Source organism: Scyliorhinus torazame, chromosome 3, assembly GCF_047496885.1.
Source record: "Scyliorhinus torazame isolate Kashiwa2021f chromosome 3, sScyTor2.1, whole genome shotgun sequence".
Classification (NCBI taxonomy): domain Eukaryota; kingdom Metazoa; phylum Chordata; class Chondrichthyes; order Carcharhiniformes; family Scyliorhinidae; genus Scyliorhinus; species Scyliorhinus torazame.
In genome coordinates, this window is record NC_092709.1 from 44,968,102 (window position 1) to 44,991,303 (window position 23,202).

Consider the following 23,202-nt stretch of genomic DNA (forward strand, 5'->3'; position numbering starts at 1 on the left):
GCATAATTGTGGGTGTTCTTCATAATCAATGGGTGGCATGTTGTAGGAAAATGTTACAATCCCCGGCTCACCCCCAGTGGCAGAATGAGGTCTTGCAAAATTTACTTCTGAGTTTTCATCTGATATCCCACCTGATTTCAGTCAGCTGGGCCATCACCTTTGTAAAATCAAAATGAATGTGGTCATTGTCAGGGTTTGGAGAGGAGGTTGCAGGTCCAAGCTTGCCAGATGAAGGTATCAGAAATTCTGCGCGTGCCAGCTCATGATTCTCCAACCATCGGTGCCAATGCACAAAAGATGGTGTGTTCGAGCTGTCCGAATCTCTGATCTGATGCAGCGGCGAGGATAACTCGTCATTGAAGGCGCAGAGGTTGGTGGGGGTGTTTGGGGGGGGGGGGGGGGGGGGGGGAATGAGCCGTTAAATGTAATTTTAATCTTGGAGCTATTCCTACATGGACAGCAATAAAATCCACAGCTTCAGCAAGTAGCAGTGGATCCGACCCCGAAAAATGTAACATTTGTGACAATGATGGATCTTCACCAAGTGTCTCATTTGACAACAGGCTCAAGGTCAGTCTCGGAGTTCACCAATTTAAGACCTGGCAATGAATTAATGGGTCTCACTGCAGAAAAGTTTTCTGCCAAACTGAAGGCTACATTTTGTTATTAAACCACACTCACAAAGGGCAGAAATGTAACATGTCTCTCTCTGTTGCCCTGCAGCTAGTGAAACAACTTTAAAATAATGGAGGGAACCATTGCCTGGTCAAACATCCATTAAAAGCTAAATACTAAACACCACTGAGGTTAAACGGAATGATTAAATGACAATTTTGCTAATCTTTTGAAAACACAGATGGAATAACATTAGCAATATTCTGCAAGACCGTTCTTGCTAAATCAACAGCGGGTTTCAGAAGCGGACTTGGATGAGTGTTTTGATTATTCATTTTTCTTCTCGGTTGTAGGTCAGTGACATTATAGAGGATGAAAAATGGTTTAAGGAATACGGGTGATAAACAATTTCAAGATTTGGACGAAAGCGAAGTTGATCATAACCACATGTTTACAGCTACCTTGAACTCAACTCTTTGTATGCACGGCCTGTTTAATTTTCACTTGGTCGGAATTCTGTCACAAACATAGTAGATTGATTTAACTACTGAGGTAAAAGGGAAACCATTAAATGATAGCCAGCTGATGGAAAACACACAAAATGCTGGATATACACAGCACTCTGCAAAGCCTCTGAAAGTGAAAAATAGGTTGGCATTTTGGTTGTAGCTCCCCACACCTGAGTGTGATAACATACCTTTCATCTTCCAATCCCAGCATTTTTCAGCTTTTATTTTATACCAATGGATCTCCCTAAGGTGTTGCTAGCTCTAAAGCGAATGGTGTGCTTTCTCATAAATGCAGTGTCTTATTCTGCTGCCAGAGTGGAACTGTGTTAAGTTGGCCTACCCCTTTAAGGGCAGAACATTTCAAAATTGTAAACTATCGGGTTCACTCAAGGTCACAGATTAGCGGCTGCTCTGACAGTTTTTGAGTAGCGGCTCAGAAGCACCCCACGTTTTGCATTGTTATGCACCTATCACATAGTGTTAAATCTGCACTGATACCCCCCTGTACTAATACACTGTAATATATTCTGATTAAGGAGGAGGTGGGAGTGTTTTCAGGAAACAGTGTTACCAAAATTATACATTCATCGGATCTTTGAATATTTCTGGAAAAGTACATTGGTTTGAAAATAATTTATTCATAAAAGGCAGGATTTACATGTGCCAATTCTGTCTCCACTCACTCGCATTCATCTTGAATATCTCTTTAATGGACAGAATTTATTTTCTCTCTTACTGCCCATAAATCGGTATGTTTTGTATGGAAAGAGGTGCGTCTTTTCTTACCCTTGGAACATGAATTCCAATTAAATAATTCAGCAGCAAGATTTCATGAGTTTAAAATAAACAAGGTTATTTGCTCTCACACACTTGCCCCGAATTAACGACACACACACAGTCTTATGAACAAAAGTTGGAGACAGATAAAGATAGAGCACGTTTACAGATTCCAGTTAATTCTGTCTCTGGTTTATGAGTTCCAGTCTCTGGTGTACCATCAATTCATGACAGACGAGGAGTCGGGAGAAAAACTGTGGCTTTAATCAGCTTAAAGACACCTACTGGCAGCCGGTCCCAGAATGAGGGCAGGGCTGGAGGTTGGCCACCTTTATACATGAGCCCGAGGGGAGGAGCCACAGGCGGAGCCAGCAGGGACAAGCCCAGGCATGTAACAATACAACAGTACAATGCAATACAGTGGTTTACCACAGTCTCCCATGGGGCAGGCCTGTAGTTTTTTGAATGGATTCAATGATTTTAAATTGAAGCGAGGGTCTTGGAAAGGAAAGAGTTGAAAGCAAGTTGTGATGTTTATTGTAAACGAATACCAAAGCGATTGTTTCTCAGGTGAACTTTGAAACAGAAACAAGTTAAGTACTTTGGCTGCTTGATTACTTGCAGCTAGTTTCAAGAGTCTGGTTCTCAGATTAGCTGACGACTGATGGATCTGCTGGGTCCTGGGGTAATAAAGGTGCAGTCCCTGAAACCAGCTTCAACCACATAGCTGCTGAGTTAACACGTCTGAAGCCCATCCAGTCTGGTTTGGATTGGGAGAGGCCATTGTGACACAATGGGAAGTTAAGTTGATAGTGACAATTGAATTCCAATCTTCCTTTATGTCCATGGAACATAAAACATGGAAACAGGCAGTCTGGAAACTCCGTGGTCTTTAGCTGTTGGGCCATCCTTAAACAGTGATATGTGCGAATTTCACAAATAGCTGTGAGATCCCTCACCTGCATCTATATTTAATTAGGTATTCACCAGAGACTTGCCACTGCCTGTAGTCAAAATGGCAAAAGTCACATGATAAGCAGCAGCCATCTTAACAGCTTGTTTGTGTCCAATTTTTAAAATATTGACTGGGAAGTTCATAATAGACATGGGCGTGACAATCTCCATCTGCACATTGCACACCACTGCTTTTCCCACTTTTGACTGTGTGCACAAGTGACGTGCATCAAGCAGAGGGAGATTACAAAAGAGTGACACAGAGTGCCCCTCCTTCCAGTTATAATCCGTTGTCTCAAGTGGGTCAACTCTCGCCAAATGAGGCCCATGGCTTCATCAATGCTCACCTGTACGATCAGAATAAAAACAGGGTTTGAAAATATTTAGAATATTTCTACAGGGGTTTGAAGCAGATGTGAAGTTTGTTGAAGCATCGATGAGTTGTCTGTTCTTGACGTAATAACTGCATCACTCAGTCCTGGATACAAGCTTCCTGTAGTTTCATTTTAAGACTGCTAATGCCAGTGTCGTTCACTCTTCCTGTGAAATCAGTTTGTTACGTATGTGATACATACTTACCTCCAGGTATTGGACGTTAAATACCAGGTAAAAAAACAATTTTTTTCCCAATAAATTCAACGTAGATAAAATAACCTTTAAATGTTTCACAAATAATTCTGATATCAGTGTTAAAATCTCTTACCGATTTAACAATTTAAAACAATTATTGAATTCTGCCAAATTACAAAACCTGTTTTCCTTGGATATATTTGTTCATGGGATGTGGGGGCATCTCTGGCTCGGCCAGCTTCATTGCTCATCCCTAATTGCCCTCGAGAAGGTGGTGATGAGCTGCCTTGAACCACTGCAGTCCATCTGGTGTAGGTACACACACGGTGCTGTTAGGCAGGGAGTTCCAGGATTTTGAGCCAGTGACAGTGAAGGAACGTCGATATATTTCCAAGTCAGGGTGGTGTGACTTGGAGGGAAACTTGCAGGCGGTGGTGTTCCTATGTGTCTGCTGCCCTTGTCCTTCAAGATGGTAAAGGTCTCCTTGCAAGGTGATGTTGAAGGAGCCTTGGTGAGTTCCTGCAGTACATCTTGTGGATGGTACACACTGCTGTCACTGTGCATCAGTGGTGGAGGGAGTGAATGTTTATTGTGGTGCATGAGGTGCCAATCAGTTAGTGTCTTGGATGGTGCTGAGCTTCTTGGGTGTTGTTGGAGCTGCACTCATCCAGGCCAGTGGAGTGTATTCCATCACACTCTTGACTTATGCCTTGCAGATAGTAGACAGGCTTTGGGGAGTCAGGAGGGCAGTTCCTCTCTGCAGAATACCCAGTCTCGGACCTGCTCTTGTGCCACAGGTTTTATATGGCTGGTCCAGTTCAGTTTCTGGTCAGTTGTAACCCCCAGGATAGGTGGAGATGGTGGAGATTTAGTGATGGCATTGCCATTGAATGTCATGGGGAAATCATTCAGTTCTCTCTTGTTGGAGATGGTAATTTCCTGGCATTTGTGTGGCACGAATGTTGCTTGCCACTTGTCAACCCAAGTGCAAATGTTGTCCAGGTCTTGCAGCATTTGGACATGAACCTCTTCAGTATCTGCAGAGTCATGAATGGTGTTCAACACTGTGCAATCATCAGCGAGCATCCTCACTTCTGACCTTGTGATTGAGGGTAGGTCATTAATGAAGCAGCTGAAGATGGTTGGGCCTGGGACACTACCCTGAACAACTCCTGCTGTGGTGTCCTGGGACTGAAATGACTGACCTTCAACCACCACAAGCATCTTCCTTTGTGCTATATGTGACTCCAAACACTGGAGAGCTTTTGCCCTGGTTCCCATTGACTTAAGTTTTTCTGAGGTTCCTTGACGTCCCACTCGGTCAAGGGCTCCTTTGATGTCAACCTAGATGGGCAAACACAGCAAATGCATGGGAACACCACCACCTGCACATGCCCCTCCAAGACACACACCATCCTGATTTAGAACTAGATTGCCATTTCTTCACTGTCACTAGGTCAAAATTCTGGAACTCCTTCTCTAGCAGCAGCGTGGATGTACTTAACAATAATCTTTATTAGTGTCACAAATAGAGTTACATTAACACTGCAATGAGGTTACTGTGAAAATCTCCTAGTTGCCACACTCCGGCGCCTGTTCGGGTACACAGAGGGAGAACTAAAAATGTCCAATTCACTAACAAGCATGGGTGGGATTCTCTGCAATCGGCGCGATGTCCGCCGACCGGCGCCAAAAAACGGCACGAATCCGTCCGGCATTGCGCCGCCCCAAAGGTGCGGAATCCTCCGCATCTTGAGGGGCCGAGCCCTCACCTTGAGGGGCTAGGCCTGCGCCGGACTGATTTCCGCCCCGCCAGCTGGCGGGAAAGGCCTTTGGTGCCCTGCCAGCTGGCGCGGAAATGACTTTGCCGTGCGGCGCATGCGCAGGAGCGTCAACGGTCGCTCACGGCATCCCCGCGCATGCGCAGTGGAGGGGGTCTCTTCCGTCTCCACCATAGTGGAGACCATGGCAAAGGCGGAAGGAAAAGAGTGCCCCCACGGCACAGGCCCGCCCGCGGATCGGTGGGCCCCGATCGCGGGCCAAGCCACCGTGGGGGCACCCCCCGGGACCAGATCGCCCCGCGCCCCCCCCCCCCCCCCCCCCCCCCCCCCCCCCCCAGGACCCCGGAGTCCGCCCGCGCCGCCTTGTCCTGCCGGTAAGAGAGGGGGTTTGATTCTCGCCGGCGGGACAGGCGTTCCAGCAGCGGGACTTCGGCCCATTGCGGGCCGGAGAATCGCCGGGGGGGGGGGCCCGCCAACCGGCGCGATTCCCGTCCCCGCCGAATATCCGGCGCCGGAGAATTCGGCAACCGGCGGGGGCGGGATTCACGCCAGCCCCCAGCGATTCTCCGACCCGGCGGGGGGGTCGGAGAATCCTGCCCCATGTCTTTCAGGACTTGTGGGAGGAAACCAGAGCACCTGGAGGAAACCCACGCAGACACAGAGAGAACGTGCAGACTCCGCACAGACAGACCGGGAATTGAACTTGGGTCCCTGGTGCTGAGAAACAACAGTGCTAGCCACTGTGCTACCATGCCGTATTATTATAGTGCTATCACAGTAAAGAAGATGCATAGAGAGATCAGTTCAGTCCATAGGAGGGCCATTCAGGAGTCTGGTAACAGTGGGGAAGAAGCTGTTCTTGAATCTGTTAGTGTGTGTTCTCAGACTTTTGTACATTCTGCCCAATGGAAGATCACTAAAGTCACAGGGACTGCAGCGGTTCGAGAAGGCAACTCGCCACTATCTTCTTCAGGGCAATTATTGGCAATAAATGTTGTCCTAGCCCATGATAACCACATCCCATGAACAAATAAAGAAAGAAAATGATGCAGATGCACCATAAAAAGCATCCTATCAGGCTGCATCACTGCCTGGTATGGCAACTGCTCGGCCCAGGACCGCAAGAAACTTCAGAGAGTCGTGAACACCGGCCAGTCCATCACACAAACCTGCCTCCCATCCATTGACTCCATCTACACCTCCTGTTGCCTGGGGAAAGCGGGCAGCATAATCAAAGATCCCTCCCACCCGGCTTACTCACTCTTCCAACTTCTTCCATCGGGCAGGAGATACAGAAGTCTGAGAACACGCACGAACAGACTCAAAAACAGCTTCTTCCCACTGTCACCAGACTCCTAAATGACCCTCTTATGGACTGACCTCATTAACACTACACCGTGTATGCTTCATTCGATGCCAGTGCTTATGTAGTTACATTGTATATGTTGTGTTGCCCTATTATGTATTTTCTTTTACTCCCTTTTCTTCTCATGTACTTAATGATCTGTTGAGCTGCTCGCAGAAAAATACTTTTCACTGTACCTCGGTACACGTGACAATAAACAAATCCAATCCGGATTAAAAATAAATTGGCTCATTTATACAGGACCTGACGTTTAAATTTTACGTAGTCTATGGTGGGGTTTAACGTACCTATCCCTCAAAATGGTGAATATTTACTACAGTAATACCTGGAATGGGCAGGTGGACCTATGAGGAAAGGTTGGACAGGCTAGGCTTGTATCTGCTACAATTTAGAAGAGTAAGAGGGACTTGATTTCAGATCCTGAGAGGTTTCGACAGGGTGATTGTAGAATGGGTGTTGTCCCTTGTAGGAGAACCTAGAACTACGGTCACTATTTAACAATATAGGGATGAGAAGAATTATTCTTTCTCTCAGAGGGGCGTGAGTCTTTCGAACTCTCTTCCTCAAAAGGTGGTGGAATCAGAGTGTTCAGATATTTTTAAGGTAGAGGTGGATGGATTCTTGATAAGCAAGGGGTAGGTGATAGGTTACCAGGGATAGGGGTGGTGGAGGGGATGCAGAGTGGAGGTTATGATCAGATCAGCCTTGATCTTATTGAATGGCGGAGCAGGCTCGAGGGGCCAAGAGGCCTACTCCAGCTCCTAGTTTGTATGTTTGTACGGGGACGGACTTCCGGTTGCGGCTATGCGGAGCTAAGCCGCACATTCGGCGGCTCCCGCTAAAACGGACTTTTGGGCTCTTTTGAGGAGCCCCAACGGGAATTTTTTCGATGTTTGTACGGGGACCATGTTCTGGGGTTTTAATCAACATGGCACAGATAGGTGCCTATGTATTCCTACAGTAACACATATAAAAGAGGTCCCCCTCCCTCTGACCTTGCAAACTTCACCAAAATTAATGTTGGAGGGCACCAAGGTTACAACCGCGTTTTTTTGGCCTTACTCTATGCAAGATGTATTAAATTGGTTTTCCTTTTTCAATTTTGTCAGTGTACTGCAAATGGCCTGGCTCAATAAATAAGGAACACATTCTTTTGATGACAACAGAATGCTTACCATAGTCTGAGAGAGACGGGGGAAAGAAGGGTCTAATCATGCAGTCTGCTCCTTTCTTTCCATCATTGCTGTAATAGAAACTAGGCACTAGGAGGCGTGTGAGAACAGCACTAACTTTCCACTTTCTTGTCTCTCTTCTGGAACGTTGAGCCTCCACTTGCTGTCTCGATCTTCCATTTACCCCCCACTCAGATCCCATTGTCACATTGTTAAGTGGCGTCTATACATTTTGCTGTGCCATTCTGTGGCACATCAAAACGGCAAACACAATGAGGGGGAAAACACCCTACAAAATGACAGTATCGAATAACCGCTATGTTCAACATCAACCACAGTGTAGATATTTAGCATTAATATGCATATGATGAAAACATTCACAGAATACGGACAAAAATTACAATATCTTTATATGAGGGAAAAGGAAATTGAGGATTATGCTGATAGACCAATAAAGGTGGGAGGTGCATTGAGAGCGGAACATAAATATTGTCATGGACAGGCCAAGCCATAGAGCCTGGGCGGGATTCTCCCATGCCGCGCCGTTTGGGAGAATCACCGTTCGCTCCGAATTTTCGTGCGATTCCGGTCCGCCATTCTCCCAACCGGCGAGAACGCCGTCATTGAGGTCGGCGCCGCGCTTCCCGGAGAATCGGCCGAGGTGCTAAGTCTTGCGATTCCTCGGGCCCCCCGCTATTCAGCGGCTCGAATGGGCCGATGTTCCGACGCCGTGACCCCCATGTCACGCCGTCGCGGTTCACCCCTGCAAAATAAATTCGTCAGCCAGTCGTGCGGAGTGAGGAGGGTGAGCGGCCGGCGTTTTCGGAGGCAGCATGTTGAGGCGTCCACCACCGGTGGTGGGGGCAGTGTGAGGGGGCAGTGTGAGAGGGTGTTACGGGGTGGAGGGGGCAGTGAGAGGGGGTGGTGTGTGAGGGTGGTAAGGGGGTGGAGGGGGCAGTGTGAGGGGGTGGAGTGTGAGGGGGGTAAGGGGGTGAAGGGGGCACTGTGAGGGGGTGGAGTGTGAGGGGTGGAGGGGGCAGTGTGAGGGGGTGGAGTGTGAGGGTGGTAAGGGGGTGAAGGGGGCACTGTGAGGGGGTGGAGTGTGAGGGGGGTTAGGGGGTGGAGGGGGCAGTGTGAGGGGGGTTAAGGGGGTGGAGGGGGCAGTGTGAGGGGGTGGAGTGTGAGGGGGGTAAGGGGGTGAAGGGGGCTATGTGAGGGGGTGGAGTGTGAGGGGTGGAGGGGGCAGTGTGAGGGGGTGGAGTGTGAGGGGGGGTTAGGTGGTGGAGGGGGCAGTGTGAGGTGGTGGAGTGTGAGGGGGGGTTAGGGGGTGGAGGGGTCAGTGTGAGTGCATGGAGTGTGAGGAGGGTTAGGGGTTGGAGGGGGCAGTGTGAGGAGGGGTTAGGGTGGAGGGAGCAGTGTGAGGGGGTGTAGTGTGAGGGGGGTTAGGGGGTGGAGGGCGCAGTGTGAGGGGGTGGACTGTGAGGGGGGGTTAGGGGGTGGAGGGGTCAGTGTGAGTGCATGGAGTGTGAGGGGGGTTAGGGGGTGGAGGGGGCAGTGTGAGGGGGGTTAGGGGGTGGAGGGGGCAGTGTGAGGGGTGTAGTGTTAGGGGGGTTAGGGAGTGGAGGGTGCAGTGTGAGGGGGTGGAGTGTGAGGGGGTTAGGGGGTGGAGGGGTCAGTGTGAGTGCATGGAGTGTGAGGAGGGGTTAGGGGTGGAGGGGGCAGTGTGAGGGGGTGGAGTGTGAGGAGGGTTAGGGGGTGGAGGGGGCAGTGTGAGGGGGTGGAGTGTGAGGGGGGTTAGGGGTGGAGGGGGCAGTGTGAGGGGGGGGGGTTAGGGGGTGGAGGGGGCAGTGTGAGGGGGTGGAGTATGAGGGGAGTTAGGGGATGGAGGGGGAAGTGTGAGGGGGCAGTGTGAGGGGGGGTTAGGGGGTGGAGGGGGCAGTGTGAGGGGGTGGAGTGTGAGGGGGGGTTAGTGGGTGGAGGGGGCAGTGTGAGGGGGTGGAGTGTGAGGGGGGGGTTAGGGGGTGGACAGGTCAGTGTGAGTGCATGGAGTGTGAGGCGGGGTTAGGGGGTGGAGCGGGCAGTGTGAGGGGGATTAGGGATGGAGGGGGCAGTGTGAGGGGGTGTAGTGTGAGGGGGGTTAGGGGGTGGAGGGTGCAGTGTGAGGGGGAGGAGTGTGAGGGGGGTTAGGGGGTGGAGGGGTCAGTGTGAGTGCATGGAGTGTGAGGGGGGGTTAGGGGGTGGAGGGGGCAGTGTGAGGGGGTGGAGTGTGAGGAGGGTTATGGTGTGGAGGGGTCAGTGTGAGGGGGTGGAGTGTGAGGGGGGTTAGGTGGTGGAGGGGGCAGTGTGAGGGGGGTTAGGGAGTGGAGGGGGCAGTGTGAGGGGGTGGAGTATGAGGGGAGTTAGGGGGTGGAGGGGAAGTGTGAGGGGGTAGTGTGAGGGGGGGTTAGGAGGTGGAGGGGGCAGTGCGAGGGGGAAATGTGATGTGGGTTAGGGGGTGGAGGGGTCAGTGTGAGTGCATGGAGTGTAAGGGGGGGGTTAGGGGTGGAGGGGGGCAGTCTGAGGGGGGGGATGTGAGGGGTTGAGTGAGTGTAGCCAGGCAGGGGAGTCTCACTTGGTACTGCACCTCCGATCTGGCATGGCGGCTCCTCCAGCATGTTGAGGCGTCCACCACCGGTGGTGGGGGGCAGTGTGAGGGGGCAGTGTGAGAGGGTGTTACGGGGTGGAGGGGGCAGTGAGAGGGGGTGGAGTGTGAGGGTGGTAAGGGGTGGAGGGGGCAGTGTGAGGGGGTGGAGTGTGAGGGTGGTAAGGGGGTGAAGGGGGCACTGTGAGGGGGTGGAGTGTGAGGGGGGTTAGGGGGTGGAGGGGCAGTGTGAGGGGGGCAGTGTGAGGGGGGGAAAGGGGGTGGAGGGGGGCAGTGTGAGGGGGGTGGTGTGTGAGGGGGGTAAGGGGGTGAAGGGGGCCATGTGAGGGGGTGGAGTGTGAGGGGTGGAGGGGGCAGTGTGAGGGGGTGGAGTGTGAGGGGGGGGTTAGGTGGTGGAGGGGGCAGTGTGAGGTGGTGGAGTGTGAGGGGGGGTTAGGGGGTGGAGGGGGCAATGTGAGGGGGTGGAGGGTGAGGGATGTTAGGGGGTGGAGTGTGAGGGGGTAAGTGGGTGGAGGGGTCAGTGTGAGTGCATGGAGTGTGAGGGGGGTTAGGGGGTGGAGGGTGCAGTGTGAGGAGGGGTTAGGGGGTGGAGGGGGCAGTGTGAGGGGGTGTAGTGTGAGGGGGGTTAGGGGGTGGAGGGTGCAGTGTGAGGGGGTGGACTGTGAGGGGGGTTAGGGGGTGGAGGGGTCAGTGTGAGTGCATGGAGTGTGAGGGGGGTTAGGGGGTGGAGGGGGCAGTGTGAGGGGGTGTAGTGTGAGGGGGGTTAGGGGGTGGAGGGGCAGTGTGAGGGGGTGGACTGTGAGGGGGGTTAGGGGGTGGAGGGGTCAGTGTGAGTGCATGGAGTGTGAGGGGGGTTAGGGGGTGGAGGGGGCAGTGTGAGGGGGGTTAGGGTGTGGAGGGGGCAGTGTGAGGGGGTGTAGTGTGAGGGGGTTAGGGGGTGGAGGGTCAGTGTGAGTGCATGGAGTGTGAGGAGGGGTTAGGGGGTGGAGGGGGGCAGTGTGAGGGGGTGGAGTGTGAGGAGGGTTAGGGGGTGGAGGGGGCAGCGTGAGGGGGTGGAGTGTGAGGGGGGTTAGGGGTGGAGGGGGCAGTGTGAGGGGGGGTTAGGGGGTGGAGGGGGCAGTGTGAGGGGGTGGAGTATGAGGGGAGTTAGGGGATGGAGGGGGAAGTGTGAGGGGGCAGTGTGAGGGGGGGTTAGGGGGGTGGAGGGGGGCAGTGTGAGGGGGTGGAGTGTGAGGGGGGGTTAGGGTGTGGAGGGGGCAGTGTGAGGGGTGTAGGGGGGCAGTGTGAGGGGGTGGAGTGTGAGGGGGGGTTAGTGGGTGCAGGGGGCAGTGTGTGGGGGTGGAGTGTGAGGGGGGGGTTAGGGGGTGGACAGGTCAGTGTGAGTGCATGGAGTGTGAGGCGGGGTTAGGGGTGGAGGGGCAGTGTGAGGTGGGTTAGAGGGTGGAGGGGTCAGTGTGAGTGCATGGAGTGTGAGGGGGGGGGTTAGGGGTGGAGGGGGCAGTCTGAGGGGGGGATGTGAGGGGTTGAGTGAGTGTAGCCAGGCAGGGGAGTCTCACTTGGTACTGCACCTCCGATCTGGCTTGGCGGCTCCTCCAGCGAGGTCCAGAGCCCTCTGCTCATGGATGGTGAGGGGGTGCAGCACAGGTGATCCCCCTCCGGTTCTTGCGCACTCATGATGGTTGTGGGCTGTCTTATCCTGCGGGCGGGAAAGGGGGGGGGGGGGGTGGCCCGGGGGGAACTCTCAGGGTACTTACCCTACCTGCCCTCGTGAGGTCGTGGAGCTTCTTGCGGCACTGCTCCCCCGAGCGTGGGGTGTGCCCCACAGCGCTAACGGCGATGCCCACATCACGCCAGCTGCGCCTGACTGTGCTGGCCGGGTGCCGGTGGCCACGTCTTGGGCACAGGATCGCCCTCCGTTCTTTCACTGCGTCCAGCAGTGTTTGCAGGTCATTGTCCCGGAACCTGGGAGTGGCACGGCAGGGCACAGCCATCTCTCTGTGTCGGGGCCTGTGCGCGGATCGCGCACATAAAAAATGATGCGGCGCCGCATCATCCGGGCATCGCGCGATGATGGTGCCGCTCTGGCGCATGCCCAGCGCGTTTCTCGCGGCCCCGCTGCTGGCCCCATTTCGAGGCCTGAATCGATGCTGCCAGCGGCCGGTTAGCGCCGTGGTGAAACGTGACGCTGTTCACGGCGGCGCGGACACTCTGACTCGCCATCGGAGAATCCCGCCCCCTATTTCTGTGCTGCCTTCCCAAATTAATTACCATACCACTAAAGAAACTTCAGGCCCGAAAATCGTCTTAGGTTTAGGAGGACAAATTTTGCGATTGGGGTTTGGGAATTTCTGGAGCCTATTCCACCAAAACTCCAGCCTGATTTGCATCCAGTTCAAAATGCCACGGGAAGTGTGTGCAGCGCTCTTTCCCCACATTCCCTGCAGCTATGTCGATTAACCAGGCGAGCAGAGGAGATGGCATCAGCCGCCTCACCAATCGTGTTCGCGATGTCTTCCCTCGTCCTGCCCAATAAGCGTCTACTTGGAAGAAGCTGCGAAAGCTGACTTCCTTGCGGTCCATTCATTTTGCCAGTGGTCTGCCTAAGGCAGGTCTCTGGTGTCATTCTCCCTTCTCCCCTTGTCCTTTGCGGCCCTCTTCTACTTTTCACACAATTCTTCAGGCAGTCCAGGAGTATTCCTGTTTCCTCCCATTTGCCCCCACCCCCCCGAACAGTTTGTTTCAAATCTCACCCCCTTTCAAAGCACATGCCCATTGGATGTGCTTTCCCTTTTCTATCAAATTATGTTCTTCTTGTATCATTGCCAACAGGCTCCCTCAACTCCTGGCTGTCCAAATCCATGGGCGGGATTTTCTGTGCATCCGCGTCAAAATCGCGATTGGAGCGAGGGCGGAGAATGCGTGTTGATGCCAAAATCCGCCCCTGGAGAACTGCCGCGAATCTCGCGCGTGGGGTCTACGCAGCGCGGGTAGGGGACCATTGACAGAGGCTCCCCCCGTGATTCACCGAGGATAACTGGCCAAGTTCCCGACGGCGTGGTTCGAACCACATTTTGCCTGTCAGGAACGGCCAGTGACTGAGTCCGCAGCTGCCCTGGTGGGGGGCAGGGGGATCCGTCATCGGGGGGGGGGGGGGGCTCATGGGCGCCCAGGCAAGCGATCGGGTGGCACCGATCCTCGGGCGCGCACGATCTTGGGGGGGGCCTACATTTTTTGGTGCAGCTCTGCGGTGTGAGTCCCCCATGTCGCACGGGGCCGCCGCCACAGGGCGCCGCCGTGCGCATGTGCGGACTCCCGACCGGAAGTCTGAAGGAAAGTCCAGAGTGAAGGGCCTGCGTTTTGACCCTGGCGTGGAGACATAGCCCCATTATTGGAGAATCCCCCCCATATCGCTCAGCCTGCTTCTGTCCTCAGCGTCCATGACATCCATTATTGCTGAGACACTAACAAACTGAAGCCTCTTGGGACATTGAGCCCTTCTCCTTGTTACTTTGTTGGTGGCAGTGAGCACTGGGGCACTGCACCCAGGTGTCACAATGAAATACTCCTTCTCCACAGATTGGTGTTCTGGCTGTGCTAAGTACTTGTGCTCAGCTGTCCAAAATGTTTAAAGTACAGGGAATGTGTAGTTGAATTTGGTCTGAGCCACGGTATTTCACCTAACCCTATTTTCATATCCTTCTGTTCCCTTCTCCCTCCTGTAGCTATCTAGCTGCCTCACCCATGCCATTCGCCACAATACTTCATGGTGTAGCAAGTTCCGCATTCTAAGTAAAGAGGTTTCCTGGCTAGAATTCCTTACTGGACCGATTGGTGACTATCTTGTATTTATGGCCCTTGGTTTTGGATCCCCCTCAAGCAAATAATAATATTATTATTGATAATTGCATTCTACACACTGCAGCCAAAGAGATGGAGGGGAACATGATTACCAAGCCCAGCGACAAGGGTAGGCTTCAAGCGAGCCATTTTGCCTGGGTGCTTACCATGTTTTTCAAGTACTATTGTGGTTTTCAGGGTTCAGTCGTTGAGTCACGTGTTGCAGAAACCCAGCTGCTGCCCTGGTCTTGTAACCGCATTTGTTTAGATGGTTGATTCATGTTGAAGACACTGAGCCACACAGACCAGAAAAGTCCTCAGTGCAATCGATTAGCTCCACTATGTTAGCTGAACACAGCCTGGGTGGTGGTGGGTACGCTGCAATTGTCCTCTGTCTCCAAGACCCTCTGCAAAGATATTAGCCGGGCTGTGTCCCACTATGATCGAGAAGGGTTCACCGTACAGGCTGACAAATGAAGAATGGTCACAGGGGCTACTGGGGGCAGTGAGCATGGCGGCTCAAATTGTGTCGGAAGAGAAAATCAGGAAATAGGGCTGCTTTGTTAAATGTTTTCCAAACAAACGCTGCATAAGGGCCGTGAATAACACCGGGGACAGCACCGGCTTAAATGAGTTTATTAAAGTCTAAGTCTCAGCCAACCTGCTGTGCAAGGGACTACGGTCCTCACAAGAGTTAATGAATAACTCACCTGAGAGCCATAAAGAAATCCCATGTGACTGAGGTACTTGAGCCTTGGGTTATTACTGCACTGCCTCAGCAGCTTTTAACATGAGGCTCAGTTTCCTCGCGTTTTCTGCCAACTTTCCTTTTAGTTGCTTCTTTGAAGAGAAACAAGAAAGTAAACACGGCCTCCGAGAACTGGGTTTGTTAAATGTGATTATTCTCCAAACGAAGGTGCAGACTTGTAAACATGTTTCTGTGTTTTGATGTAAACCGCCCTATGGTACTAACAGGCTAGCTGAGGTCTGTAGCCAGTCAGGTCCAACACAGGGAGTGTTGACATGAAGCATTTTTTCCAGTGTGTGGGGCTAGCAGCTTGGAGTCCTGCCCTGGCATCTCTGGGCCTTTCCAGCAGATGGCTTAATCATGACCACGTTGCTTTTACCTTCTGGATAATGTGGCTAATGCACAGCCAATTCCAGTGAGCTGTGACAGCGTGTAGTAGGTAGCCTGGCAACCAAGAACATAATGCTGAACAGATGGTGTTTGTACAGCATGATGGACACTGCAGGCTGTATCCTGAGACAACCCAAGAATTCCCTGGAGGGTAGGAGGCCCATTCTGAATAAGCACACTTCAGCTGCCATCTCACTCTTCCTTGCCTCTTCGCAACATCCTCAGCACAGAACTGGCTGATCAATTCTTCCCCACAAGCCGAGAGAGAGGGAGGATGAGAGAGAGAGACAGGCAGACAGACAGAGAGATTATTACATTTCTTCCATTTAGGGTTTTCTTAGTTATTCATTACCAGACCCATTAAGTTAAGAACTATATTCAGTAGATACTAAATCATTGTTATTGCAATATGAGAATCAGGCTATTATAATGAAGCTGTGAAATGGGGTGGCTTCAAACATTAATTCCCTGCTTTTATTTGAAGGGAAGCGGCCACAGAATCTTTGACAAGACCTGCAGATTCCACTGTCTAGTTGCTGCGACTTCCTTTGGACCCTTTTAAGTTCATTATTATAATGCCAAATAGTCCAACCAACATTCTGTGCAAAGGGCCTGTCACCACCACATGTCCTTTAATCAAACATCACTTTTGTTTTGATCAGGATATTTTCCCTGCACAATTCTATGTAGCTAGGTGAATTTAATTCTTCATGCAGAATTCCTTATTTGCACTTTATTTAACACTGTTGAAACTTTTCCTTTCAACGTTCTCGTTACTTCTCTTCTCAAGATGATGACTGCAGCAAAGTTGCATTTCAAGCGGAATTAAGTGCATGAGGGAGATAGGTGAGAAGGATACACTGATGGGGTAAAATATGGGATAGGAGTCGTTTATAGGCCTTTTAGATTGAGCAGACTATTCCTCTGCTGTAAAATACATGGTGATGCTCCAAGGTCGTGAGGAGGAGAGTAACAGGAGGCCAGAGTAACAATGGAAATCAGGAGGGAGTGTAACAGGAGGCCAGAGTAATAGTGGAAGTTGGGAGAGGGAGTGTAACTGGAAGTCAGAGTAACACTGGAAATCATTAGAGTGAGAGTAAGCGGGGGCCAGAGAAACAGGAATCATGAGAGGAGAGTAACAGGAGGCCAGGGTAATACTGGAAATTGGGAGTTTCTCACCGGTTTAGCCCACACTCCGAATTTTTTTAACACTGGGGAGCTGAACTCGGAGATCGGGCACTATTTTGAAAGGGTGCCCGATGTCTAAATGAACTTGTGGGTTCCTCACAACCCCCACCCATTGGAAATGTCACCTCCACACACATGGGCACTACCCCATACCCCCCCCAAGTGAGGACACCCTGCTATGGGGTCCCTGTGGGGCCCCCCTCTTCAGGCCTCCCACAAGCTCCCTTACAGCACCTCTTCCCTTCCAGGACCCCCACCAGTCACCCCCTCTTCCGAAGGCCCCTGCTTACCTGCCCTGCACTCCCCCACCCTTCAAACACCCAGTTTGTGTGGGCCAGCACTAATCGGCGCCTGGCTGCAGCCTTCCTGGGGAAGCCGGAGAATTGAGGGAGGCCGGTGGATCCCGGGCAGGTAGGTCGTAAGTGGGTTTACGGCCTACTTCTGCGAGTGCCGTTTAGTCCCGCCCCTTTTGTGCGGAGTTCCGACTCCGTCATCTCACGGGATTTGGGTGAATCCCGCGAGGCGCGGATCCTGTTGGGAGGTTCGCTGGAGACCTCTTCTCGAATTCTCCGGCCCCGTTGTGCTCTTGCTTGAGTGCAGCACGGCAAGAGGATCGCTCCCAGTAACAGGAGGTCAGAGTCATGTTGGAAATCAGGAGAGGAAGAGTTACAGCAGGCCAGAGCAACAGTGGAAATCGGGTGAGGGAAAGTAATAGAAGGCCAGAGTAACAGTGGAAATTGGGAGCAGGGAGTAACAGGAGGCCAGAGTAATGTTGGAAATAGAGAGTGAGTGTGTAATAGGAGGCCTGAGTAATGTTGGAAATCTGGAGAGGGAGAGTAACAGGAGGCCAGACTAATGCTGGAAATCAGGAGGGAGTGATCATCGAATCCGTACATTGCAGAATGAGGTCAGTCGGCCCATCAAGTCGGCACCGATCCATGTCCCACCCTATTCCTGCAAACCCATAACCTAACCTTCACATCCCTGGGCACTAAGGGGCAATTTATCATGGCCAATCCACCTACCCCGTACATCTTTGGGCTGTAGGAGGAAACCGGAGCACCCGCAGGAAACCCATACAGACACGGGGAGAACGTGCAAACTCCAGTCAGAGACCCAAGGCCGGAATTGAACCCGGGTCCCTGGCACTGTGAGGCAGCAGTGCTAAACGCTGTGCCACCGACGCGGGATGGTAGGGTAGCACAAATCAGCAATAACCATTCTGTCCACTGTGATGGAGATGGGCTGGCTGCCTGCTGTTTAATCTTACTCCAATGTCAGTACTTTCAGGATATCCCAACTCCCCTCAATTTGAAAAATTAATTCACTTTCACAGCCAACAAGGGCGCCAACTGATCACAAGCCTTTGCCAGAAGCTGTTCTTGAGTTGAGAAGTGAGAGGGAGGTGCTGGTGGTGATCAGGTCATGAGGGAAGAGAACAGTGGCTGCAATGCACTCAACAGCTCGGGGTGATCGGACAATTCATTAATGGGCAGAATGATGAGTGTGCACTTAAGTGTGCACTGCTCCATGCCACTCCGAGAAGCTCCATGCCACTCCGAGAAGCTCCGTGCCACTCCGAGAAGCTCCGTGCCACTCCGAGAAGCTCCGTGCCACTCCGAGAAGCTCCCTGCCACTCCGAGAAGCTCCATGCCACTCCGAGAAGCTCCCTGCCACTCCGAGAAGCTCCGTGCCACTCCGAGAAGCTCCATGCCACTCCGAGAAGCTCCCTGCCACTCCGAGAAGCTCCGTGCCACTCCGAGAAGCTCCGTGCCACTCCGAGAAGCTCCCTGCCACTCCGAGAAGCTCCGTGCCACTCCGAGAAGCTCCGTGCCACTCCGAGAAGCTCCGTGCCACTCCGAGAAGCTCCATGCCACTCCGAGAAGCTCCGTGCCACTCCGAGAAGCTCCGTGCCACTCCGAGAAACGCGGAAGGAAAAGGAGATGCTCCCTCCAACATCTCCACTGTTATTAAAGCTTAAAATATTGTGGGCTGATAAATGTGGTGACAGCAATCAGCACCTGAGCTACTGAACGGCTTTGTCAAGAGTTCTGCATTGTCGCGCTGTTTGTCATGACAAAATTACAGGAAGAGGAATTGAAATAAATAATTATCATATATAAAATATGAATTCAAGAACAGCATGTCTTCTGTCGCAGGCACAAAACGCAATAGAACATTCAATCGGGAAAAAAGGCTCCAAGACAGCCAGTCAGTACAAACAAACAGAAGGATAACACTGCACTAATACAATAAACATCAAAGCAACCGCCAGCCATTCTTATGTCTTAACTCATTTCATATAAGATTATTCAGTAAGGATGATGAGAGAGCTCTTGATTCACAGAGATGACAAGGAATCACTTCAAAGCTGTCAGGCGAAATCTCACAATGGGGAAGATTGACTTGAGACTGTTCCATGCTGCACAATAGTCAGATGGAGTTTTTATTTCAAAACCCTCAGCTCCAGACTAGTTCCAAAATGAAGTACAACTGTCCATCCCTCCCCCCCCCCCTCCCCCCAACCACCACTACCCATCCCCACCATTAATTATCATCGAGACGAGCTTTTATATTGCAGAATACAAGCATTCTCTTTGCTGACACAGTATAGGGACGGACTGAAAACCTGCAGACAGCTGAACAGAATGACTGTGCATTCTACAGCAAACCATTGGATTGGCTGCATCCAGATCAGGAACACCTATTAATAATTCAGGAAGCAAATCTTTCGCATTACATGGCTGTTAGAATGAAAGCAATGAAGTGAGCAAGTTCAGCTCACTGACCTGCCGAACAAACGGCAGAGCAATTACTCTGGAGAACATCTCTATGAAACCCCTTCCCAACCCTGTATATGCTGCATTCAGACTAACCATGTGGAGCTATTCCAGGTCAGCCATGGGGTCTAGTCCAGGTCAGCCATGGATTCTGGTCCAGGTCAGCCATGGATCCTGGTCCAGGTCAGCCATGGGTTCTGATCCAGGTCAGCCATGAGTTCTGGTCCAGGTCAGCCATGGGTTCTGATCCAGGTCAGCATGGGGTCTAGTCCAGGTCAGCCATGGGGCCTAGTCCAGGTCAGCCATGGGTTCTGGTCCAGGTCAGCCATGGGTTCTGATCCAGGTCAGCATGGGGTCTAGTCCAGGTCAGCATGGGGTCTAGCCAAGGTCAGCCATGGGTTCTGGTCCAGGTCAGCCATGGGTTCTGATCCAGGTCAGCATGGAGTCTAGTCCAGGTCAGCCATGGGGTCTAGTCCAGGTCAGCCATGGGTTCTGGTCCAGGTCAGCCATGGGTTCTGATCCAGGTCAGCATGGGGTCTAGTCCAGGTCAGCCATGGGGTCTAGTCCAGGTCAGCCATGGGTTCTGGTCCAGGTCAGCCATGGGTTCTGATCCAGGTCAGCATGGGGTCTAGTCCAGGTCAGCCATGGGGTCTAGTCCAGGTCAGCCATGGGGTCTAGTCCAGGTCAGCCATGGGTTCTGGTCCAGGTCAGCCATGGGTTCTGATCCAGGTCAGCCATGGGGTCTAGTCCAGGTCAGCCATGGGTTCTGGTCCAGGTCAGCCATGGGTTCTGATCCAGGTCAGCCATGGGGTCTAGTCCAGGTCAGCCATGGGTTCTGGTCCAGGTCAGCCATGGGTTCTGATCCAGGTCAGCCATGGGTTCTGGTCCAGGTCAGCCATGGGTTATGATCCAGGTCAGCATGGGGTCTAGTCCAGGTCAGCCATGGGGTCTAGTCCAGGTCAGCCATGGGTTCTGATCCAGGTCAGCATGGGGTCTAGTCCAGATCAGCATGGGGTCTAGTCCAGGTCAGCCATGGGTTCTGATCCAGGTCAGCATGGGGTCTAGTCCAGGTCAGCCATGGGGTCTAGTGCAGGTCAGTCCTAGGGTCTAGTCTAGGTCAGCCATGGGGTATAGTCCAGGTCAGTCATGGGTTCTGTTCCTGGTCAGCTATGGGTTCTGTTCCAGGTCAGCCATGGGTCTGGTCCAGGTCAGTCAAGAAATCTAATCCAGGTCAGTCTACTTTTGTTCATAAAGGAGCCACTGCTGTGCTCCACAATTAAAAAATTTTTTAAAAAAAATTCTACATATTTTCAACATTTTCACCACACAAAAGGGAAACAGAAACGAAACATCCCCAGCAACATAAAAAAGCCCCCCCCTCAGCATTCAACGGTAACCAACTCCCAAAAGTGCATAATAAACAAACCACAAGGATTGTAGAACCTCTCCTTCGTTCCCCCCCTCAGCTCAAACTTCACCTTCACCAGGGTCAAAAACTTCAGCAGGTTCCCCCGCCACACCGAGGCACAGAGCGGAGAAGCTGATCTCCACCCCAACAGGACCCGCCCGCCTACAGCGAGGCGAATGCTAAAATGTCTGCCGCCGCACCGGCCTGCAACTCAGTCCGGTCCGACACCCCAAAAATGGCTTCTAGAGGACCGGGTTCCACATCCGTATGCAAGACCCCCTAGATTGTGCTAAATACCTCCTGAAAAACATTTCCAACTGGGAAACCGTCTGGTCCTGCCAACTTTCCGGCCTGCATGCTCCCAATCGCCTCCTTCACCTCCTGCTCCCCCACTGGCCCCTCCAAACCTGCTCTATCCTCTTCACACAACCTCGGGTACTCCAGCCTGTCCAGGAACTCCCTCATCTCTTGCTCCACCCCTGATGGCTCCGATCTATATAACTTCTTATGAAACTCTTCAAGTACCTTATTGATCTGCTCTGGGGCCACCACCAGCTTCCCCACCTTACCCCACACCTAAACTATCTCCCTTGTCACCACCTCCCTCCTGAGCTGGCCAGCCAACATATATCTTGCCTTCTCCCAGTGCCTCGTGGACTGCCCGGCTCACCCTTCTCAACTGATGCACCACTTTCCCTGTGGACAACTGGTCGAAAGTTGCCTGAAGCTCCTTCCTCTTGGCCAAGAGGGCCCTGTCTGAGTCCCCCGCGTACCTCCTCTCCACACCAGAATCTCCTCTATCATATTTTGGCATTCCTCTCTCTCCTCCTTGGCCAGCTTAACCTTAAACAAGATCACTTCTCCACGCACTACTTCCTTCAGAGCCTCCCAAGCCACCGACTGCGAAACGTTCCCCGTGCAATCAAACCCCACATATTCCTCACTCACTTTCCCGATCTTATTACAAAAACTCCGATCCCCTAACAATCCCATGTTAATTCTCTACCCTGGCCTCTCCAAAACCACCCAATGCGGCACATAGTCTGAAATCAATATCGCTGAATACTCCGACCTCCTGACCCCAGCCAATGATGCCTTCCCCACCATGAAAATATCTATTCTTGAGTACACTTTATGTACTGGGAGAAAACAGAATACTCCCGCTCCCTCAGGTACAGAAACCTCCCTGGATTGACTCCTCCCATCTCTCTCACGAGTCCAGCCAGCGCCTTCGTCGCTACTGACTGGGCCAGCGGGCACAGCTGGGACCTGTCCACCTTCAGCTCTTGCACCATATTCCAATCCCACCCCCATCCCCACACACACAATCAGCTAATCCAAATCTGGAATAGCACCCAGCACCCTCTTCACAAACCTCGCATAGTCCCAATTGGAGCCATAAACGCTCGCCAGCGACACCAAACTCCCCTCTAACGTCCCCATCACAATCACGTACCTGCCATCCTGGTCTGCCACCACCGTCTCCATCTGAAACCTCACCCTCTTACTCCCCAAGCCCTGCTATTGAACCCGAATGGCAAACCTGACTCACCCAGGCCTTCCTAAGCCTCACCTGGGGCGTCATTCTCCGACCCCCCGCCGGGTTGGAGAATGGCCGTTGGCCGCCGTGAATCCCGCCCCCGCTCCCGCCGAAGTCTCCGGTACCGGAGATTGGGTGGGGGCGGGAATCGGGCCGTGCCGGTTGGCGGGACCCCCCGCTCAATTCTCCGGCCCGGATGGGCCGAAGTCCCGCCCAGAAATTGCCTGTCCCGCCGGCGTAAATCAAAGCTGGTATTTACCGGCGGGACAAGGAGGCGTGGGCGGGCTCTGGGGTCCTGGGGGGGGGGGGGGGGTGGGCGCGGGGCGATCTGACCCCGGGGGGTGCCCCCACGGTGGCCTGGCCCGCGATCGGGGCCCACCGATCCGCGGGCGGGCCTGTGCCGTGGGGGCACTCTTTCCCTTCCGCCTCCGCCACGGCCTCCACCATGGCGGAGGTGGAAGAGACTCTCCCCACTGCGCATGCGCGGGAAACTGTTGGCGGCCACTGACGCTCCCGCGCATGCGCCGCATTTCCGCACCAGCTGGCGGGGCAACAAACCAACAAACGCTATTTCCGCCAGCTGGCGGGGCGGAAATCCCTCCGGCGCCGGCCTAGCCCCTCAATGTTGGGGCTTGGCCCCCAAAGATGCGGAGCATTCCGCACCTTTGGGCCGGCGCGATGCCCGTCTGATTGGCGCCGTTTTTGGCGCCAGTCGGCGGACATCGCGCCGTTGGGGGAGAATTTCGCCCCTGATCTTTCACCCTCAGGTGGGTCTCCTGTAGAATCACCACGTTGGCCTTTAAGCACTTTAAATGCTTGAAAACCCTTGGTCCCTATAACCCTCTCATGCTACTATTCTGACCCCATCGTAACCCCGGGCCCTGCCCATCAGGCCTGACCCACTGGGTCCCTTTGTTGCCGTCCAA

General features: G+C 52.9%; 1 protein-coding gene across 4 annotated transcripts in view; it reads right to left on the minus strand.

Moving 5' to 3' along the window:
* The window catches only part of maml3 (mastermind-like transcriptional coactivator 3), a 665,132-nt gene that overhangs the window by 93,804 nt on the left and 548,126 nt on the right, over positions 1-23,202 (minus strand). The window lies entirely within an intron of this gene.